The following is a 12,959-nucleotide window of genomic DNA, read 5'->3' on the forward strand; positions in this document are numbered from 1 at the left end:
CAAGCAGCTTATTGGAAGGGACGTGCTTCCTTAGTCGCGAGAATTTCCTCCCTCTCGTGTTGTCTCCTCACCAAGCACTCTTCTTGTCATTTCATCCTTTCCTCATATCTAATTTGGCCTGAAGTCTTTCTTTAGCTATGTCTGGAAGGATATAAAGGTACTAACTAATTCAAGGTGTGTACATATAGATGGTTCTTTGGTTTAGTTTTTTCATTTACCAAATCAAACCAGCTATGTCGGTATTATAACTTCATAAACCAAATCTAATCAATAGTATTGGGTTTTTGGGCAAGGGGTGTCAATTCACTCCCTTTGAATATGATTCATCACTTTATTTATCTTTTAGAAAGTTATTTTTCGTGTACCTATATACATGTATCTACTTTTATAAGCATTAATAAATTTTGGTACCATTTTATTTGTAGAATTTAGATTCCAAAAGCCTGAGGATTTGCTCGAGATTGGAAAATACAACTATTATGCATGCAATTCCAGAACTCCTTCAAAGCAGTACAAAGATAAAAGATAGTCCAGTAAAAGCATTCATGTTTGTAACGACCCTAAAAATGAACTAGTGAAACTAGAGCCTCACATGTGAGTTTGGAGTTGAGAACTTGATGAAATGATGAGAAATGACCGTGACATCCGGAAACTAGTCATTTGAACTAGTGAGTTGTAAGGGTCAACTTTAAATGGTCATATATTTTAGCTCAAAATGAATTAGGTGGACCTTTACCTATTCAATTAAAGGTCTCTGAGTCCTCTTTCCAACGCCACCGAGTTTTCCCAATTCCGACCTTGGAGTAAAAAGTTATGCCCGAAATAGTGAAGCACTGTCCAAAAGGACGAGTTTAGACGGGTTTAGTGAACACTTTTAAGTTTAACTTTGTGGGTCCTTAATTCTTTTCTTAAGTTGAGTTCCTACTATTCTTTTCCTTTCCTAGCAATTATAAAGCCCCTTTTTGACCAAAATTCTTTCATTTAAGTCACTCCAATTAGAATAAAGAAAGAAACCCACCTCCTCTCAAATATCTTTCTCTGCAATCCTCCATTGAAGAAGGTCAAGAACTAGGAGCTAAGGTTTGACGATTTTAAGGTGGTTCTTTCTCAAATTGCTTGGGGATTCTTAGTTAAGGTATGGGGACTCTTTATCTTTGATTCCTTTTTCAATCAAAGAGCTAATTCAAAGTATTTTCAAAGTTTTTCAAAAATCCTAAAGTCCTAATTTCTATTCTAGCATGGGTTCTTGCATTAAAAAAGTTTTAAATGATGATTTATATTGTTATTAATGATTATTAATGGTTTTTAGAATGAAATCCCCATGAACCCATGTTTTTCTCAAATTCTCTAAATTTCACCATAAAGTGGGTGTATCAATTTTGAGTAAATGATTATAGAATTGTGTTTAGTATGGCATGGGCTGTTCATAGATGGTATTATATATGTTGAATTGTGAAGAATTGATGTTGAATTGAAGGATATGAGATTTGAGCCTTGAATGGGGAAATAGTGAATCGGTCCTTATGTTGATTATTGGATTATGTTTAGCTTGTATTGTATAGCTAAATTCTACTATTATATATGTTATTCTATTGTGATATTATGGAGAATTAAGGATGGTGGTTGTGGCTTGGAAAGGATGGTAAGTTGACCTACTTTATGAATAATGTTGAATTAGTAGGGAATTGAGTAATGTTGGTTATGGCTTTGGAGAATGGTAAGATGGCTTAATCTCTTAGTATTGATATAATTGTTATTGATTGGTTTGATCCACCTTTGGTGGAGGTGGTTATTTGTTGTATTATTGTGAATTGAGGTCATGAAGGGCATTATATAAATGTTATTATATTGTTGTATTATTATACACATATGAGGCTATATGTAAAGTCCTATATGAAGCTATATGTAAAGTCCTATATGAAGCTATATGTAAAGTTTTATGTGAAGCTGTATGTGAAGGAATGATGTGAATGAGTTTATGTGATCTAACGATGATCCTATGTAAAGTGTATAGCATTGTGATTTAAAGTATGATTTCTCATGATGTATATATGAAATGATGTTGGATTATGAAGTATCCTTAGATGATAATGTTGTGACTTGGTTGGTAGACTAAAGTGTCTCTCCTTGTTACTTAAAGTCTTGAATGCATGAATGTGTGAAGTGGGCTAGAACTAAGAAATGGTGCCCTTTCTATAAATGCTAAAAGAGGAATTCTAGGCCAAGACTTGAATCGGCAGAACTAAGAAATGGTGCCCTTTCACAAGTCTAGTTTTCCTAAGTAAATGTATAGCCTTGAAGGATGGGCCTTAGGGCGAAGTTCCCTTCTTGAGTGAGATGATAGACTTAGAGATAGATGGAGCTGGAATGACATGATAATCCTTATCTAAGAAAGTCAAATGAGCTATCCTTATGAACCTTGATTGACCATAACTAAGAAATGGGGCCTTTCTTGGGAAGAGATACTATGAGTTGGTTGAACTAGAAAAGGCACCCTCTCTAGTCCATATGTGAATGAAAATACTCTATGGGAAACAAGGCTAGCACCGAGTGGATGTGGTTAGGATGGTGGCCCTACATGAGTATGAGACTAGGGCACAATGAACTTCCTTGGACATCCCCTAAACCATGTGCCTACATGGGTTGCTTACTAGTTCTACCTTTGGCAAGTAGAACAACCTCCACGGAGTAGGATAGACTCCGGGTTCCATGCCTAGCTAGTATGGTCTATGTCGGTTATGCCTATTCCCATCATGTGGGATGTGCACTCTAGTTATTGGATAGGTTCTACAACGTGTAAGTAGTAGTATGGGATGCTATCTACACATGTCACGAGTAGCATTTGAAGATACTAAAGTGAGTTCCCTAAGTCTAACAACTATTATGTGAAAGTCCCCTTATGTGCTTGAATGTCTCCAAAATGGTTTCTTAAAGAATGTTGGTCTATTGATGTTATATTGTAAAGGAAATGTCCTTATCTAAGGTAATCTTGGGGAACACTTAAGTGTGATTGAAGAGGTTGTATGGGCGGTCACTTCTTATCTCACTCAAGTGTGTCTTAAGGTTATATTAGGTAGAGGTCCTATGGTAATGAAATGACATGTTTTCTTTTAAAGTTAAGCATGGGTTGTATATGGACATATGTTGAGTATATGTATGGTTGGCTATGGTCTTATATGTTAATGTTGACTTGTATTATGTCTCTTATACTTGTAAAGGAAAGGTTTTATCAAATGATATGAAAGCATTTACTTCCTTGAAAATGTCCTTTTTGGCATGTTTTTGCATGGTCTCCATACTTAGTACTTAATTGTGCTAACCCCTTTCTTTCCCTTTTTGGACTAAAGTGTAGGGATTTGGAGATGATGACATGTCATGGATATTTGATAGGTTTCTAAGTGTTGAAGATGAAGACTTGGTAAGTCCTCATATATTCGAGGACAATACCCAATATGTTCTTTTATGTCTTTTTAGTATTGTTTAAGTTGTGTATGGGATATTAGTCCCGAATTTTGTACTCTAAAGTATTAGATGGTTTTGAGACATCATCTATAAAGTCTAGAAAGTCTTTCGCTTGCTATTGTTTTTAATGAAATGTTTTCTTGGTAAAAAAAGTTTTTAATTCCTTATGGTTAAAGTGTCTATGCGATGAATGAATGCTAAGAGGCTTGTATTAGACCTCTTCGAGGTCGAGTATGCCGGTTACGACTAGGGGGTGCTCCCGGGTCGTGACAATGTTAGTACCTGGAGATTATTTATTCAAATCCGGCAATTATCGTAGTTGCATCAATGGCCAGAAGGTATACCTAAATGTAACAACTCTAATTAAAAATGATGCTGATGATAAGATTTGAGATAACTAGCAAAGCGCATCACTACAAGAAAAAGGGTTATTAGAGACCAAGTTTTAAGGACGAGTATAAAATATGGCCCCTAATGGTATACTTATAAGAATGAGATTATTTTCTAGTCCCTAATCCCCATTTTTATTTTTTAAGAACATAAAGAGAAAAAAGACCCGGTCTCTAATACAAATGTTTTAGTGGGCGGTTCACTCTTAAAATTTCAGATAAGGCGCGAATCCTATAATCCCTAAATATTTTCATCTCCTCACTAAAAGAGAAAGAAAACCCTAAACATCTAAATATCCTAAAATCTCAAATTGATATAAAACAACTAGATCACTCGAATTTTAAAGGTTGCATTCTCCAGATAAAGCACCAACAGATTCCGATTTCTGCTGCATTATCAGGTAAAATAAGCAGTAACTTTATGTATGTCGTTCATTCTTTTTCCATGATAAAATTATTATTTCTTCTATTTCTTTCATTCTGATTCTGACCCATGTTTCTGTGATAGAATTTTGTTGTTTGTTTGGAATACACTGTTGTTCTGTAAGTAATGGGTTGAAGTTTGAGGAGATACTCAAGGTTTTACTGTGGGATTTCTTCTATTGGGTTGTACTTGAGAATTTTTTTGGAGATTTGGTTGAAGGAATAAGAAAATGTTATGTGTTTAATTTATTGAGGGATTTTATAGGTTCTGATTTTTTTGACCCATTAGGTGCTCTAATTCAATTTGTTTACTCTAGAAATGTCAAATTAAGATTTATTTTTATGTAGGCCTTTGTCTTTGTTTCCTTGTTTAAAAGTATTTTGGTAGACAACAAATTGATTAGAAAAATATTTTTACAACTTGGTTCTTTAGTTGCGTGAGTTTTAGCTGCTATTTCTTGCCATTATATGCAAATTTAATGTATTGTTTAATGTCCATTGTAGCCTAAGAAGAATTTAGCATGTGCTTGTATTCAAATTTCAACATTTTTTACCATCAAAATGTGAGTTAGGCTGTGCTTGTAAACTGAAACAATAAGTCTTGTTTAGTGAGGTTTCTAAATGTTGATGATGAAAAATGGGTTACAACTTGGTTATCTAGTTTCTTGAGCTTTAGATACTGCTATTTGCATTTATATGCATAAATACTATAGCCTAAGAAGAATTTAGCTTATGCTCATCTTCAAAATTTGATTTTCTTTATTATCAAGATGTTGAGATTGTAAACTTTTCTTTGATTGGGAGTAGTGGTCAAATTGATTTATGACTATGATATATTCATTGTTTTTTATTAGTTTTGGCTTGCAAATCCTCCATGGACAGATTTGTCAATTACTACATAGAGTAAAAAAATTCATTTTACTACAGGTTAACGTTGGATGAAATACTAGACTATGGTGTGGATGTTCGAGTTATCTTCAGTTAAGTCTTTATTTCAAATTTTGTGTTATGTACACTAAAGAATAAATATTATGGTAAATTTCAAGAGGCATAACTTCTTCTTCTTCTCCCTCGTATTTTCTATTATCACTGCTCTTATTCATCTTCTTCTCCATTATATCTACTCTTCTTCTTCCTTTTTTTAATCTGTTATAGCTGATCTTCTTTTATAGCTGCTGTTGTAGATTAGATTTTTGGAAGTGAATACCATAAAGTAGAGAGAGCTGATAAAAAATCTTTATAAATAATAATCCAAATGTAGTTTGTCTCTTACAATAAGATGAAATAGTTTCAATGCTAATTTGAGACTTCCTTGAAGGTTAAGTTTGATCTTTCACAAGGAGCCCTAGCAAGAATAGTTGGAACCGATCTGTTTATAAGATTTTAATATGTTCTATTTTTTTCCAAAGCTCCCATGATTTCTATTTTTGTTTTGTACAGTAAAGAGTTTGATAAATTTCAAGAGTCGCGAACTCTTCATCTTCTTCCTCATCTTCTCTATTATCACTCTTCTTCTTCTTCTTCTTCTTCTTTTTATCTGTTGTCATCGATTTTCTTCTGATTCTATAGCTGTTGTTGCACAACTTTTTATAAATGATAATCGAAATATAGCTTGTCTCTTACCATCAGATTTCATGGTTTCCACACTAACTCGTGACTCCTCTAAAGCTAAGATGGTATAATTCATTTTCGGAGCTCATGCCATGAATTTTACTATTTGATTTTTACGCTAAAGATAACAGTAAATTTCAAGAGTCGAGACTTCTTCTTCTTCGTCTTCTTTATAATCCTTCTCCTCTTCCTCCTCCTCCTTTTCTTCCTACTAACCTCTCTCAGTTATTTTTTAGCATTTTTTTACTGGATTCTTAATAAAAAATAACCCTTGAAAATAAAAAAAAAATTTGGAAGCATTTTTTACAAAAGTGTATGATTCATCACTTTAAGCAGTGAAGCGAAGCGTGGCGGATACTGAAACATCAATAGCTTGAAGCTAAAGGAGGTCCAATAAAGTGCTTCTTGCCTTGAAGCTAGGTGAGACCTAAAGAAGAGCCTTAAGAAGCATGCATCTTTTTAAGATATTTAAAAAGTTAGACTCTTTTTAGAAGAAAAAGAGTTCCATCAAGAGTTCGACTTAGATTTCACCTTTAATCGATTGTAAGTGTGATGAATATGACTCCACTTCATCTTCTAGGTATGTAATTTTCTTCTTCTTCATTGTATTCTATTCTCTTTGCCTGTCACAGTCATTGGAAGGGCTTGAAATTTTTTATTTCTTACTCGCAGTCGTTAGTGTTGCACGACTGTTTCCTCTGTTTCACTGGACTGTTTGCTGGAGTTTTCTATGCTGTTTACTTTCTGGGATGATTTAATTTCTTTGGCTTTCACTTTTTTTCTTTATGGGCTAGCTGAACTGTAATAGTACATGTAATGTTGTTTATAGAGAATAGTTTAAATGCATCGTATGTTGTATAAAGAACAATTTTAACATAATGTTAGTTAAACATTTACTACGTTCTCAGTTCAATAAGTGAAGCAGTAAGATCTTATACTATATATCATTTTAGACTTCTGTTGTTATTTTTCAATTTGTTGTCTCTCTAATAAAATATTGGTTTTCTATAGCATTAGTTTTTTTAACAAGTTTCAGCGTTTGAACAAGCTTTGTGATTCTTACAACTTTATAATTGACATATAAACTATTGTTATTGAGTTTTGATTGTTAGCAACTCTAATTCTAATTAAAACGTTGTTCTCTTTCATTCTATTTGGATTTTTTGTGGAAGATATGCTGATTTTAAAATGGAAGAAATACAACCGATTGTGTCACTTTTGGTTCTACTACACCTTGTTATAAGTTTTCATACAACTTGTTTAGGCTAAAGAATTTATCTTTAATGTTGATATCTTCTAGTATCTGCTACCATCATCAATATTAATTAGTTGGTTGTATACTTTGTTAATCTATTTCCTCTTTGTTGTAGAGATTGATTTGACCATTCAAAGATGGATCTATTTGGGCTTATAATAAACATGAAAAGCCAACAGGATATTTAGTGTTTGGTATGACATCCAAAAATGATCATTTTTTCTCGAGTAATTATACAGAGTGAGAATTGAAATCTAACATGGAGCATGCCTAATTGTTGATTTATCTTTGAAGTCAACTCCATGCTCTAGGGATGGAGACATTGATATCTGAAGATACATATACATATGACTCTGTATTCGGCATCTTAACTTTAAAAGGATAAGCTCAATAGACAAGAACTTAGTGCATACATCAACTAAATGTTTATGTTCACCTTAGTTTATATAATGACACCACATCAGAATGCTTTTAAGATGTGCCATTTTAAGGTAGAATTACTTCATAACTTGCCAACTTGACTCGACCTCTTGTTCTATATAAATGAGAAATTTCATCTAGTATGCAAATTACATATAATTAAGTGTTTTGCCAATTGTTTGTAATTGGTACAAATAACTTGAATGAAAATTTGTCAAGTGAATTCGACCTCTTCTAAAAAGTTACATGTATTAATTTGCTGGAATTCACTTCAAGGGACCATTAATAAAAAAACATAAGCCTTTATATCATCGTACATTTGATCAATCTTGATTATATGTGAATTAAGTATTGATAAATAATTGTTAGAAGTTGATTAGATAATTTAACCAGTTGTCTAGTTGATTTTTATACCCTTTTTTTAAATGAAATATCTTGATACTTGTTACAGGTTTTGGATATTGAAGTTCACATGAAACAAATTTTTGAGGACGTACAGTTGATTAACTATCATTTCACAATAGTGGACTAATTTTATCATTTAGGCTACGGATATTAGCTATATATGTTTTTAGCTAAGAAAGCATGTACACAATACTGTGACTTTAACATACATTGTGGCTACATAGTACTAATAGTCTATAAATATTGATATTTTTTTTGTAATTAAATACATTGTGGCTACATACTACCAATATATATATATATATGCTTATCAAACCTGTTCCTTATATTATTCTTTTATGATCTAATTATTTTAGCTGCAAATTGAATGAATTGTAGAATTAATTTATTAATAGAATATCTTTGGACAAAGATCTATAGGGACCAGGTCATAAGTATTTTAGTGACCAGAAGACTCATCCTTAAAATGTCGTAGCACCACAACACATCATTAAGGACCAGGTTATGCCAGTCGCTGAATGCTTTCAGGACCGGATAGTATGTTTAAACATCATCAACTCGAGACTAGAAATGTGGTCTCTAAAAGTATTTTAGGGACGAGGAAACGACTGGTCGAAAAAACCCTTTAAGGGCCAGGTCACATTTCCTGTCCTTAATAACCTTTAGCGTCGAAGGCTATAAGGACGGGTTGCGACCATAAGTATCTGGTCGTTAATAGTTCTTAGGCACCAAAAATTTACTTTTAGGGACCATATTTCCCTTCCTTATATGATGCTTTTCTTGTAGCATGCATATTAAAAGTTAGACAATAATAATTGGTTAATGAGTTCAGAATAATTGTGATTTTATTATATGTATGCATACATTTTCTTTCTTTTGTTTTTACACACATATAGCTTGAGTTGAAGACAATAGGTTCACTTGAACTCATAGAACCTGTGGGAGTTATATGCCTTTTACTTGTTTAAGATGGCGGAAGAATCCTCATGGAGACACTCTCTTGATGTTTTGTTTCCAATGTGAATTCTGATATGTATTACATGAAATCTATTTTACCTGTGAACTTTGCTATTTTGTTTTCAATGTGAATTTTGATTTGTATTACCATAAATTTATTTGCTGAAACAACTAAAAACCACAATGGCTATTACTTTCACAAGATATGGAGTTCACATAATATGTTAGAAGGGGTGTTTAAACAGAAAAGTGGTCCTTTTAGTCTATAGATACCATGTAATCAAAATAGTCCTTAATGTATGAAAAAGTGATATATTAAGGGCGGTGGTGGGAGGAAAAAGGCCACTTTTTCTACACATTTCAATTATGAGGTATATATAAATGACTAAAATAGTCTAACCCCATACATTAAGGAGCATTTTGATCATTTCATTGATAAACAAATCTTCAAAAAACCAAGTGCAATATCGATATTAACAACCTATCTGATTGTGAGCAACTAATATCAATATTAACAGCTTCTCCTCCACCAAATTAGAACATCTGATCAGTGCACAGGTCCTGCAGCAGCCACCCCTACAACTGCATATATAACCGGACATTCCACTATGAGCAATTGGTGCTTTCCCAACATAAAAAATGGAACCAATATCATTGTCTTCGTCTTATGGTCTTAGTGACTAATGCTTCTTTTTCACCTCTTCATTACCTATAGTAACTTCTTCTCTTATGTCCTTAACCCCTTGCCCGTAAACAAAGAATGTAGACAAAGATAGAAGGGAAAAGAAGTGAACATTTAAGAACTAGCTTTGCCAAATGATTATTTAGCTATTCAGAAGATGAAATTCGCTTATAACCAACTTAAAAGCGATCTTTTATTGAGATGCTATTACTCTTTTGTCAGGTGATGGAGATCAAGAAAACTTTTAGTTCTTCTCACTCAAATGTAAAGCTTTCTAAGAAAGTAGTTGAAGATGGAATTCAATCACTAACTCACACTTGAGCATTGTCACAAAAGGTTGAAAAAGATTAAGCTGCTAAATCTTCAAAAGATCAAGTCAGTTTCCATTTGTATAACAAGAAACCATGGTGTTAAAGCATCAATCTTGAACAGTTGTATTATTCTAGTTCTTCTCTGGACAATTTGGATGTTATTGAATGTTAGAATCTGAAATCTTTAGATATATCATATCACCCCATGTGGGCATGTGATGGAATCTCGAGCACCTTATTTCTAGATCTCAATTCCAAAACGTTTTGAAGATTAAGGACAATACGGGTGGCACAAGGAAGAATTATGCTCCAAATTTGGTGTAGCTAGGATATACAGGATGTATGATTCTTGAACTAAAAGTTGCAAGAGAGTCAAGACAACTGAAGCACTCAAAAATAGATTTGCTTTGCCACAATTTGGATTTGACATGGCTTTGTAAGTTGAACAAATTTCTATCAAACTCGGCCTCTTGGTCTCAAGTTTCCATTCATTTTGATAAAGAAATTAAGTGCAGCGGGCACACACAGTTGTTATACCACAGGCCAAGTTGACATTTTAGATATAGAGCCTCATCCGAGGAGACTTAACCTGCAATCAACAGGTGAAGTGGTTACAGTTTCATGAATAGTTTGTTGTATATGAAGAATTTGAGTCAGTCTACTTCACATGAAACCAATTCTAGCCATTGACAATTAAAAGAAGTAAAAGCCTACAAATATGATCAGAAAATATTGTGGAACTCAGAAGTTGGAATTAATATTTTGTATTAATTTAATCGGAAAATACTGTAGAACTCAAAAGTTGGAATTAGTATTTTGTAGTATATTGGTGATGTAGTTAAGACCAAATGCACCAATGACATATATGAAGATGTACTCTATCCATCTAGAAATATATTAATATATGATATGTTCAGAAGCATGCCAACGTGGTCATTGAGATGTAAGTAATTTTGGAATTCCGATCTAGTAAAAATGTAATAAGCCGTGCAATCAATTACAGGAAATGATATAAACATCAATTTAGATTATTAATGTGGTCCTCAATAACTGTACTGGAAACTGACATGTGTTCTTGTTCAGTCAGAGAAGCCCCTTCTCGCAATTCTACATGTGCTTTTGAATTCTGGTTTTGCATTTCAAGATAATTAGGTAATAGGACATATCCAGACTTGATGGCATTGATATCTTCAATTAAGATATTATAGTGATCGTTACTATCATTAGCCAATTTCCTGGAAAGTGCTTTTACCATTTCTTCCAATAGATTGTTGTTATCCTACTTGGTTCAAGAGTATTCTCAAAGATTTTATCCTCCTCCCTAGTCCAGACGGAGTTATTGCATGTCTGATTAGTGTTCATTTTATTTTAGATTTACAAGGAAAGCTCAAATATGAAAAAGGTAAGTTCTTCAAGAGGATTCAGAAAATGGACTGTCAATATATGACCAAAAACTACCATAAATATCGAGAGTCTAAACTAAGATTCTTTGCAACCTTTGACACTTAGTAATAAAAAACAATCGTGGCAAGATACATTCTTTTAAATATGTTATGGATACTAAGAAAAGTAATGAGTGACTAGTAAAAGAAACAAACATGAAGATACATGTGGCATACTACCACAGAAGTCCCCAACATATTATGAGAGCATTTGCATTCTTTACCTTTTCTATCGGACTGAAGTTTTTATAATAAGAAAGAAGAGTACAAAGAAAAAAACTATCTGTCTCAAAATAAGAAACAATTATATCATTGAGTATATACTTTTGTTTTTGTTAGTGATGCAAAAAAAAAGATATATGGCCTTGTACCACAAAATGGGAAACAAATCCTATCAATCTAACATTTGTTATCAAAAGAAAGGAAAAATTGAAATTCCCTTGAAACACAATCTAACCACTTAAAACTAGGGACTGTGTTAAAAAAAAATATATCCTCGACAAGAAATCAAAAGGAAAGCTATACAATTTTTTTTCCTTTTCGAGAAACACTCAAAGCTCTACACATTAACTTCCAACAACGGAAACCATGTTAAAGAAGAGTCCCTTGAAAATGTTGACACAATTTTTCTCTCCTGAAATAGAAAAGAGATGAATCTCATGATATTCAAGTAGATAAGTATCACTTTGCATCTCTTTAGAATCTACACCAAAAACAAAATATAAATCAACCATTTGTGATTGACTGCACATTCTCTTGTGTCGCCACCACCTTTATACATCATGAAATAGCAAATTATTGATCATTTGAATGGAAGAGTTACAGAACCAACAAACAACAACATACCAAGTGTAATCCCACAAAAGAGTCTGGGGATGACAGAGGGTACGTAGACCTTACCCCTACCTTGAGAGGTAGAGAGGCTATTTTCGATATGCACTTTCCTCAAGGAAAAACATATAAAGCGATCAAGAAAGAGAAGATTTACGAAACCAACAATAACATCATATCTAGTGAAATCCCACAAGTGAGGTATGGGAGGGTAGAGTGTCTATAGAACTTCACACTACCTTGGGAGGCAGAGTGGTCATTTCTCATTGACCCTCAACTCAAGGTAAAGCATATCAAAGCAGATCGAAAAAGAAAAAATTTACATAACCCTAACAAAAAATGTTAAAGGGAAAGCCATGAAAGATCCTACTTTTTCCCTACAAAAAACTAATCATATCTCTAAAAAATAAATTTCCTAAACACAAAACATGTTAAAAAAAAGTATCAAAAATCGTCAGCACAACTAGCAAAACCTGATAATCACAAAGCACAGTCAAAGCAAACTTCTTAGTAAATCAATCTACAGTTATAAGTTGTATCACCTATTAAAATAAGCATTCAACTAAAAAGGAATCAATCTAAAATTATAAGTATATATATGTGTGTGTGATTCCTTTTTTATTGAATGCTTGTTTCCATAGGTCATACAACGTATAACTGTCGATTGATTCACTCAGAAGTTTGCTTAGATTGATGCTTTGCGATCATCAAGTTCTGCTAGTTGTGCTGACGTTTTTTGATACTCTTCTTTAACATGCTTTGTATTTACGA

The 12,959-nt window shown here is 33.1% G+C and overlaps 1 pseudogene; it reads right to left on the reverse strand.

Moving 5' to 3' along the window:
- Positions 1-11,170, reverse strand: part of LOC125839856 (pentatricopeptide repeat-containing protein At3g22150, chloroplastic-like) — a 53,184-nt pseudogene extending 42,014 nt beyond the window's left edge.
- Between the last annotated feature and the right edge of the window lie 1,789 nt (positions 11,171-12,959).

This window comes from Solanum verrucosum, unplaced genomic scaffold (genome assembly GCF_900185275.1).
Source record: "Solanum verrucosum unplaced genomic scaffold, falcon-dt-bn FXZP01000221.1, whole genome shotgun sequence".
In the NCBI taxonomy this organism is placed as follows: Eukaryota; Viridiplantae; Streptophyta; class Magnoliopsida; order Solanales; family Solanaceae; genus Solanum; species Solanum verrucosum.